General features: G+C 43.3%; 1 long non-coding RNA gene across 1 annotated transcript in view; it reads left to right on the top strand.

Annotated features, from left to right (window-relative positions):
* Nucleotides 1-708: 708 nt before the first annotated feature.
* LOC125611521 overlaps nucleotides 709-10,913 on the top strand; it is a 51,677-nt gene continuing 41,472 nt past the window's right edge. Inside the window, exon 1 of the long non-coding RNA XR_007341696.1 lies at nucleotides 709-971. This is a non-coding gene — a long non-coding RNA (uncharacterized LOC125611521). The remainder of the gene's footprint in view (nucleotides 972-10,913) is intronic.

Genomic DNA, 10,913 nt, shown 5'->3' with positions numbered 1-10,913 from the left:
GTCACCCATGGGCTTCTGCAACAGGTGCATTTAAAGAGTCACTCATTCATTCATCTAAACAATTATCTGTCAATGTTTTAAAGAGTCCTTTCCCATTTGATATCCTTGCCTGTGTGTTTGTATAGTAGCAGAAAAGAACAGAAAGGACCAGAGTAAAGGTGTTCAGTCTATGAAATTCTACAAGTACTCAAACACTGAAACTCTAGAGACTAGAAGTCCTTGTTGAAGTCTCTGACCCAGAGACAGTCTAGGTCAGGAAGGCTTGCCTCTGAGCCAGGACAGACCCCAGCCTTTTCTTTCTGCCTTGTTGGCTATGGGTTTCTCCCTTGGTGAGAGACTTAGGAGGCAAAACCCAAAGGGTGCCATATTTAGGGCTCTGCATGTGCATTTGTATAATATTCCTATGGTTTTGCTGTACACATGTGTTTATACATAGTTTGTTGGTCTGTCTGACTGTGTTTTGATGGAATGAGGATCTCAAGTTGGACTCTACAAGCCAAAGCAGCCACAGTCTATTGCACAGTAAACTGTGTTAGTTTGTCCCATGGTGTGAGTTTAGTTCTTCTCAACCAACACTTTTGTGCTTTTTACAGAGCCCTTTTGGTGCATAGATAGTGTTTGTTCTATTTATAATTCCTCTTTCCCTCTTTGCCACTGCTGTGACTGTCCTGTAAGGAGTGTGTACTGCCCGCCCCACTGACAGTGGGTTTGGCCATATAATCAGCTTTGGCCAAAAGAACATAGATAGAAGTGCCAGTGTGTTTCAAGCTGGGACTTTAAAAATTCCACACAGTCCTCGTGTACTCTTGTGAACTATCGTCCGCTAAGGAAAGCATGACCCAGTGAGACTTCAGCATGAGTCTCAGAACAACTACACTGCGGAGACCATCTGAACTCAACCTACAGCCTAAATCCAAGTTCAGCTGAGCCTTCAAGAGCACCTGGAGAGTCGCCAGCCAGCTCAAAGGCCTGTGAGTAAGAAATAAGCGCATGTTGGTATTTGAGCATTTGTTACACACAATCATTGTAGCAAACATTGTAGAGACAAGGCCCAAGTTAGAAATACTTCATATAATACCGAGGCTAATTGCAACCCATTGATAATTGTACTCAAGTTCATGGTGTCCAAAGTGGAGGGGCCAATCAAGTAACTTCCTTCTCCTGACTGTGGCTGTATCTGGCTGACCATGCTACATTTTTATTTTTTACTTTTTGTACTAAGGATTGAATCCAGGGGTACTTAACCACTGGGCCGCATTCCCAACCCTTTCTGTATTTTATTTAAAGACAAGGTCTGGCTGAGTTGCTAAGTACCTCGCTAAGTTGTTGAGGCTGGCTTCAAACTCTGATCCACCTGTCTCAGCCACCCTAGTCGCTGGGAATATAGGCGAGCAAATAGCACCAGGCGCTGTGCTACATTTTATATAAGTATCTGAAGTCCAGAATTCAGGATAGCATTCCTGTTTTCTATTGTCTTAGTCCATTTAGACTGCTGTAACAAAATACATTCAACTGAGTAATTTATGAACAACAAAAATGTATTGCTCACAGTTCTGGAAACTTGGAAGTCCAAGGTCAAGCAACAGCAGATTCATGTCTGGCTAGGGCTCATTCTCCATAGATGGCAGCTTCTGTGTGTCCTCACACGGTAGAAGGGAAAGGGGCAAGCAGGCTCCCTCTCAAGATGAAGGTGCTGGCACATTTGAGTCTGGTGAGAACTCACTTCCTGGATCGTAGAAGGGTACCTTCTATCCATGTGTGCTTACATGATAGAATGGGAAAGAAGACTCTCTGGGGCCTCTTTCACCAGGGCACTAACCCACTAATCACATCCCAAAAGTGCCACTTCTTAATTCCATCTCATTTGGTGATTAGATTTCAACATATGATCAGGGGTAAGGGCTTATAAGCATTTAGAACAAAACAGCTATGATCAAGGAAACCTCAGAAAACTATTTACAGGAGCTATTTACTTCCTTGTTAACAGTAAGATACCATTTGTGCAGTGCTTACTGCTAAGTCTTTTATATGTATTATCTCATTTAATCCTCAAAATTACTAATTGAGATTCTTATTCTTATTCTAAAGCACAAAGAGGTTACAAAAAGCCTCCAAAGCCATACAAGTATAAGCAGGGAAGCCTTAAACACAGACTGCCGACTTCCAAGGTATATAAAACTGCTCCCTTTTGGAACCTATGACATTGAATGGGGCTTAAGGACTTCATTAACACCTCTTTACCCTCCACCACCCTTAGTCATATAAGAGTCTTCCTCTCACCTTTACTCCTCATCAAACTTCATAGATTGAGGATGGGATCAGGACACAGGTTTGTGGAGAGCACAGGTAAAGAGATGCCATGGGCTGTCCTTATGTAATAAATCCCAGGTTCTAGCAGCCCTGCTTATAACAGGGAGGGGGCTCATGAGCTGGCACTCCTGTGGGACACCTGGGTGTGGGTCACCACTGGCTTCATCCTTATCTTTCTGGGTTCTCAGTGTAGTCACAGTTGTCTGTTCTGTACTGGTTTGGTTTGGTTTGGTTTGTCATGAGCTTTCTTTTCTTTTCCAGAAAAGACTGTTTCTTAAAATTTTCCCTTTAGGTGTTCAATATCCCTTGCTTCCATTTTTCTCTTACCACTCTTATAACTTCATCTATTTTTCTTTGGTTTATAGTCTTTGTTTTTCTGCTCTCAAAATTCCTTAAGGGCTTCTGAGGGCTTTTTATAGCTCTTCCATCTTCTCAGGATGCAATGAAAGGCATATTTCACTCAGGTGGATCTGACATTGTAGTTGGAAAGGAAGTGATCCCTTCTGAGATGGTTTAACCAAAAGGAAAAAGAAAAACAAAATTTCAAAATTATAAAGGTAATACATGTTCATTGTAGAAAATTGGAAATATAAGTAACTACAATAAATAGAAAAAACACTCACAAATCATCCCAACCTCCAGAGATTACTGCCTTTGGTTAATATGTTAATATTTTGATATATTTCCTGCCAGCCTTTTAAATGCATTTTAACATAATCTTGATTTTACAGTCATGAAATTTAGCAGCTTTCTTTCTCATTTAATATTATAATGTAAACAGTTTCCTTCCAAATCTGTAAAAAATTATTAGAACAGCACTTGCCAATGTATGCCAAGGACAATTGGTTTCTAAAAATATCCCTCCAAAATATGGAGACCATGGTCAAATAGGTTTGCAAGAAAATGTTTGCAAAAGGGACCCATCCTAGAGATTCATAGTGCATATCAGCTCATTTAAATATTTGAAAAGCTGTGCAGTAAATAAATCGGCCTCATTTTATTTACCCAGTATTTCTCAAAGACATTTGTGCATGCATCCCAATTTTTGAAGGGTCAACTATTCATGTCTCACAAGGCTGGTGCTTCCTGGGCCAGCAGTCCAGACTGGACTAATGAGGGTCTGGAGGATTTCTAATCAGATGCCCCTTAAAGATCTCACTTGAAATCAGTCATTGGTTTAGAGCTAAGTCTCCAAGCTCCAAAACTGCGAAGTTTCCACTAAACTTTGCAGAAAAAAATCTAGCAGAAGTCAAAAGAAGAAATGAAAGCGTATATGGATTTAACACAAATTCCTAAAGAAAAAAGATGAATAAGTAATTAATAAACTAATAACTAATTAGTAATCAACCCATTTCACATGGCATTTTGACATCCCAGCCGCCAGGCATGCTAGGTCCCTTTTTATTTATCTTCTCACATCACTCTCATCCATCACAGATCTGGTTGATTTTATGGTCATGAAATTTAGTAGCTTGCTTTCTCATTTAATATTATAATGTAAAATTACTGTGCCCATTGTACAGGTGGGAAGAAACTGAGAGACTGATTAAAGAGCACATCTAATGAAAGGCAGAGCAAAGATATGAACTCAGGCCTTCTGCCTGAAACCACACTCTTTCCACAGTATGTACTCAGCTGCGGTCCCCTCTGCTCATCACAGCCAGCGTAATTACTTTCAGTGTACAATTAAAACTAGTGGTCCAGAGGTAAAATGTTTCCTTCTAATGCCATTAACCATCTTCTCAGTCATTCAATTATGTCCCAGCACAGAATTGCTCTTTTCAACCTTATCTTTTAATAGCAGCATCCTCCAAATGCATCTCAGGGTCCTGCACATTTGGATCATAAGCTAAATCTCTGTCCCACACATTAAGATCACTTCACTTAATATAGTGAATTTCAGGCCTTTTATTGGATAGATTAAAAGGTGATGTGAATGCAAAATTAGGTATCTATTTTAACAAGGAACACTGAACAGCAGATCATAGACCATCTCCCCATTAAAGGAGAAGAATTAGCAATGGTTTGACAAGGTCAGTGGGCTTCATTAGGAAAAGATAGAGAAAAGGAAATTGGAATTCATTGAACTATCTTGAGTCAAATGCTTTGTATATGCTACCTCACTCACTCTTTATAGCCATCTCTGAGATAATTACCAGTATATCCATTACACAGATAGGGAAACTGAGAGTCACTGAAGGAGCTCCTTGTCCAGGTCCAAGCACATAGAGAGGGATCAATTTAAGAGTAAGCAACATTCTCCCAGCATATGAAGCCATGTGTTTATATTCTGAGCATGGTGGCTCTCACATCCACCCATCACTTCCAAAGGAAGTGGGCCCAGATATAGCCCTAACCAAGGGGGGTTTGTTATATATTGGCTGCTGAAGACAATAATGCATTTGCCTGGAACAGTGCTGGCTTACTCCTCTTACTATGTCACAATTATTAATAGCACCTCCTTCCCCTTTCAAAATTGTCCCAACTTGGAAGATAAATTATAAAAACCCTCAAATGGAATGAATGGTCCCATCCCCTAGGAGTAAAAAAATCAATAGCAAAAATCTAAGGGAGAGTCCAACTACTATTCCAAAAATAAAATTATAAAGTACAGTCCATGGTTAATTTAAAGCATCCTCCCTTGCTCAAAACTATAAATGTAGCAACCTGGTTAAGACTGAAATGGTGAGTGAATTTGTTTTGAGGAACAGGAAAGCAAGAGAAGAGATGGAGAAGCAACATTTCACCACATCCCAACTGGAGGGAAGAGGGTCCATGGAACACAGAGGGGGAGGGAGGAGAAGGAGTCCTGCTAAGGCCTGGGGAGCCTAGGAAACCCACTTAGCCCTGAGAAGGAGCCCTGCTGAGTTGAGAAGTCAGGGCAGGGCCTCTACCTCAAGCCTGTGGCTACTGGAGAAACAGGTGGAAATTCTCTAACAAGATCTGGGAGAAAGCTATATGCTCATGGGACAACCCAAACAAGTACCCAGGGAGCCCCAATGTCAGAGGAAGTTAGCATGGGGTAACAGAAAGCTAAGGGGATAAAAATGCATGAGTAGAAATGCAGGGAAATGTTAAATTCCCAAACTCAACCATCAGCCCAGAGGGTTGATGTAGTAATGGGCAGTGAAGAAATGTCAGAAGAAACTGATTCCAAGTTACCCATTAGTTAGATCAATAACTGAGTCCTCCTGACTTTCAACAAAGACTAGAACTCAGAATTTTGTTTCATTTCTTTTCCCTTCCTTTTTTTAGTTGTTTGATGCTTTAATGAAAAAAAAAATCCTCAAGCTGTTTCACATATTAAATTCCTATTTCATTTACCTTATGTTTAGATCTGGAATGTCACATGAAAAGCATGACATTTTTGAAATCAGCTTTTTGAAAGCTGATCCCCAGTGCAGCAAGAGGTGGGGCTTTTAGATAATGACTGGGGCTCTGACCGCATCAGTAGGTTAATTTATTTGCTGGATTGATCCATTCATTAATAGCTGAATGGACTACTGGGTGATAATGCAGGACATGACTGGAAGAATAGTCACTAGGATGTGGCTTAGACATTTTCTTGTTCCTGGCTCCTGTGTGTGTGTGTGTGTGTGTGTGTGTGTCCTGGCTGCCATGAGCTGAGAAACTTTCCTTCACCACACCCTTCCTCCATGAAGTTTTGCTTCACCACTGGCCCAAAGCAGAGCAGTCAGCTGATCATGAAACTGTGATTCAAAATAAACCTTTCCTCATCTAAGATGTCATGTACTTTGGTTCCAGTGACAACAAGTTGACTAACACCTTTTAATTTTTCTCCTTTTGGAACATATTAATAAAGCCCCAATATAAGGTAACCCATAGAATAATTGAGCACCCCTGCTCAATTATAATTCACCACCCCTGCTCTTTTGTGGCAGGGAGCATGTCCATGCAGTATAAACCACAGTTATTACAGCTGCTCTTATGGCCAGGGGTTGGCCTGGTTATAATGGGGCTCACTGTATGAGAGATGTTACTGAATAGTCTCATGTTTCCCTCTTTCTGTCTCTCCTTCCCTCTCTCGTTATAGCTCATGCTGACCAGTGAATTCTAGAACTCAACCTCCTGGGCCTTTCACCTAGTAGGACAGTTAGAGACAAATGAATAGTAAGAAAAGGTGCATTCCTAGATTCTGAAAGTCTGAATTATGTCTGTAATAGCTCTGTGCTCTAGCCCCTCCTTCAATCCCCATCAAGTATCCTTACATCTTGATGTATCTGAGATCAACTGCAAGCTCCCTAGAAAAGTGCACATGCTATCAGGGTCAACATCATAGGTAGACTGGCATTATCTGTTGTTGGTTGGAGAGAGGGGAGATACAATGGAAAGCCTAAGCTAAGAAAGGCAAAAAAGTATCATCCTAAAAATTAAATCCAGGAGACTTGTAGTAATGATCTGATACATGGTGTTGAGAGGATTCTGAGGGTCATCAGGAAAGGATTGCTCCATTAGCCAAGTCAACCATAAGTGCCATCAGTGAAAGCAGTGAACCTAGCATAAGTGCCACAGGATGTCACTATAACTAACTTCTAAGCCTTTTGCTCTTCATTCTGGAATGCATCTGGTAGGACATCTCTGGAATGCAGTTCTGGTAGGACAAGACCAGTGATGATCTCTTCATGACAAAGAAGAAAGAAGTTGGAGAGAAAGTCCTTAAAATTAACAGTCAATTCCACACACAAAGACCCCCTCTACAATGAGAGAACAATGAGCTGATCCCATTTCACAGTGAAGAACAAGGCCAAGCTAACGGAGAGCACCATGTGCAAATCTCAACAAGTCTCATCTTCAGGACAGATGGGCTGTGGCTCAGAGTCAAGACCCAGATTGACCTCCAGCCTGATTCTCATGAGGCTGCTGAGTCCTTAGAAGAGAGCTGTAATGAAGAGAAGAATCAAAGAAATGCTTGGCTATCAAAGGCAGTGCTGCTTCATGATTCATGAAAAGGAAGCTCCATTCTACTGTCTCAGAATGGGGCCAATTGGATTGGCAAAGAGAATCCACCTGGTTTCCCAGAACGCAAAGGAGAGAGGCACTCAACAGAAACAGTGCCCAGCATCCACACCTGGCTAGGTATTTGTAGATGGTCACCATAGCAACCAGTAGCCAGAAGGCCACCAGAAGGAAAAGCAGAGTGTGCAAGCCACCTCAGGAATGCTCTCTATGGGCCCAAAATATGGATTTGGAGAAGTTGGTTTGCCAGGATCCACCAGTAGGAGCCAGTTGCAGAATTAGCATCTGGACTGGATTGCCGTGGCTAATGTATCATGCCCCACAGCCAACGTCCAGCATCTCTGTCCCCATGTCCCCGGCCCCGGGGTGGCGGTCAACTCTGTGCTTTCCATCCTATCTTCTGAGCACTGGCCAAGCCTGTCCTCAACCTAGGCTTTTCCATTCTAACCCCTGTGTTTCTAGAAAAGCCTCTCAGGGTTTTCTCTTTTCCCTTCGCCTGAGGGGCCTGGCCAAGGCAGTCAGTGTGTCCCTCTTAAACCAGTGGGAGGGAGGAAATACTTCACAGGGCTGATTAGGAGTGAAGTGAATGATTCTGTGGAAATATTTAATTCACTCTTGGCAAGCCACACCACCACGCCTGGAAAAACAGAGCTGCCATGTCACTGTCCCTCAACAGCCATGATTTGCTGCTCTCCTCCGGACACTGATTCATTGGGGCCATAGAACAAAGATGGAAAGAGAGGTAAAGCTGAGGCTTCTCAGCAATCTGGAAGTAGTGACAATGAGGCCTGTGAGGGACATTGTTAGCAGGACAGGGGCAGCAGGGAGAGAGCTGGCTCCAGGCCAGTGGCCTGGGTTAGCAATCAGACAGAATGGAAGCCGCGTGGATCCTACTTACCCAGGCGCTGCGGGATATGCTGGCTTGGGCCTGCTTTGGCAGAGATCTGAGCACTGCCCCTTTGGGATCCTTCTGTGAGGTTCTTTCTTCCTATGCATGAATATGATCCTAGCTCCAAATGGAAGACTGATCATTGTTAGCCCTCCTTGCCTCCCTACCCACCACTAAGGGAAAGCGGAATTGATGTATTCACCACTCAGTGTGGCATTTCACCTAGAACAGAATTGTCTGATGTTCGAAATATTTGCAGTTGCCACTGCAGGTGGGCCTGGCAGCCTGAATTCAGCATCAGCAGTTTCATAGCCTGAGTCCCCATCTCTCCTGTCAAATAGACCCTGCTGAGGGATCAGAGTTCCCTGTCCTGTGGAGAGCTGACCTACAGAATCAACCCAGCCCTCCAGCTGGCCTCCAACCATAGAAGGGAGTTGGCACATGACATGAAACAGATTTGCTCTCCCAGCGTTGGCCACTACATGAGCTTCGTGTTGCCTCTGCTGCTATAGTTGATTGGCTTCATCTGGCAAGGAAAGAGCAACCAACTCAAAATTGAGCAGCTGGAGTGGCAGAATCCCTGGCATTGCCCCAGATACTTACCACATCCAAACTAGCTTGGCTGAGCACACCAGGCCCTGCAGCCTGCTCTCTAGTATCTCCCCTTCTGAGTCCTCTGACCATGGGCTTCTGCTACTAGTCCTCCTGGTAACCTGTCCTCAGCCTGGCCCATACCTTCTGGGATACACACTGAGGCAGTGGTTGTCCTGGTTCTGACAGCTCCCAGTACAGAGCTGAGCCTAACAAGGAACAGGGAGCTTGTGTATCCACAAGGGGAACAGACTACTAGGAGCCACAGATTGGGTACAATATTGGTAAAAATTGTTTTAGGGGGAGGCCTGCCTTCTTCACTCATTTATTCCTTTATTCTTTGATGAAATACTCAGGTTTTAGCCTTTTCTGTGCAAGTCAAGATCTGTGAAGGAAATTAGGATACTAAAATGAAAAGACCTGGCCTCTGTTCTAGAAGAGTCAGAGAAATCCCATACAATGCCTAGCCCTACACTAAGTTCTCTTCTTTCTCCCATGCTGCAGTCCCAGAGACTAGGCATCCCCAGGCTCTTTCTTTTGGCCCTTCCCTGGTTAGCCACTGTCCAGTGACCCCTGGAAGATCCCTCTGGAGCTGGGCACTGACAGAGTGGCCTTTGCAAATCTCACTGGGTCCTGAAAAGGTCAATGTATAGATGGGTTTGCTGATCACTACAGGGAAACAGCTGGAAAGAAAGGCAATATGCAAACACAGTTAGGGATAGACATTTAATCATAATTTCTTCAACTATCTTAGTCCCTGGTTGGTGTATACCAACTCCTCCTATGGTACCTAAAGTCCCTCTGGATGTCTTTCTTCCAAATAACTTTGATTTCTGAACCTTACTACCTTCCTAGCTCACTTCCTGAGTATTATGCATCTTTTCCCCAGGGTCAGACTAGAAAACCCTTGTTCTCAATTCAGATTGAAAGACTTTCCCCAGACCCTTATTTATTAATACAGAGCACAGAAGAAGAGTAAGTGAAGGCAGAAGATAGGCATTAACAGCCAGGTAGCCCATGGTAATGAGGACGTGAGAGGGAGGGGAGGGAGGGGGAAAGAGGTTTTAGGGGAAGAAAGCCACAAGGGAAAGTGACAGGTTCTCAAAAAAGACATTCTTATTTGGCAATCTTGCTGGAGCCAATTCTGACTACCTCAGTGCTTGTTTCCTTTCCTGTAAAGAGTGCAGAAAGCACCATCTCCTCTCTTTGATTTCTTGTGAGAAGGAGCTAATGAAAGTGGAGACGTGACAGGGGCAGGGGAGGGGGAGGCTGGGGGGACAGAGGCTCTTCAGAGCAGAGCCTGGAGGGCAGAACACTGCTGCAAATTAGGTTCCATCAAAACAGTTCCAAGTGAGAAAGACAATGTTGTTTCCTCATTAGTGGTTTTTGTCTGTGATAATTAAACCTCCACATTTGATTCCAGATAACCACCTCTCCTTTGACTTCATTCCTTGAGTTCAGTGAATTGGAGAAGGGAAAGGGGGATGGAAGAAGAATTAACTCAGAAAACCTTTGTTGTGGTGGATGTCTGTCAGGATTAGAATAGAACTTGGTAAGGGCTGCAGTGGGCCAGGGAGCGTTAGACATACAGCTTCCAAAATCTGCTCTCTGGGGGACTTTAATCTCCCAAGAAAAAAGGCTTAAGCCCCAAATACCAAGGGAAGTTCAATGTCTCTTCTATCCCAAAATACATACACAAGCGGTAAAGATTTCAGAGAACTTTCCAAGGCCTTTTACTCACTGGGCACCTGCTTGCTGTGAACTTGAAGGGCTAGCTAAGCCCTTGGCACCTACTCACGGTCTCAGCCCCCACACCTCTCTGCCTGGGCTAGTCCCACATGCCCACAGTAGCCTTTCCTCTCCAGTTCACCTATACTTGCACATTCCACAATTGTATGAGGGCTTAAAGATATAAAGAAGGTTCCAACACCTAATTTTTATGCTACAAAGTTTCTCTCTGATGATATTCCATCTTGAGTCCTGGCCTCTCACCACATTTTTATGATCCCGCTTTTTAGGACTCATTGGATTATTTTTTAATTTCCAGGGTATAGCCCACAATTTTTGGTGTAACTCTTGATATAAAATAAATTGCATCTTTGCTTTCTCTTTTCTCTCCTATCTAAAATAGCCCATTGTTTACTCT

Source organism: Marmota marmota, unplaced genomic scaffold (assembly GCF_001458135.2).
Source record: "Marmota marmota marmota unplaced genomic scaffold, marMar, whole genome shotgun sequence".
Taxonomy (NCBI): domain Eukaryota; kingdom Metazoa; phylum Chordata; class Mammalia; order Rodentia; family Sciuridae; genus Marmota; species Marmota marmota.
This window is presented reverse-complemented; position numbering and strand designations above follow the sequence as displayed.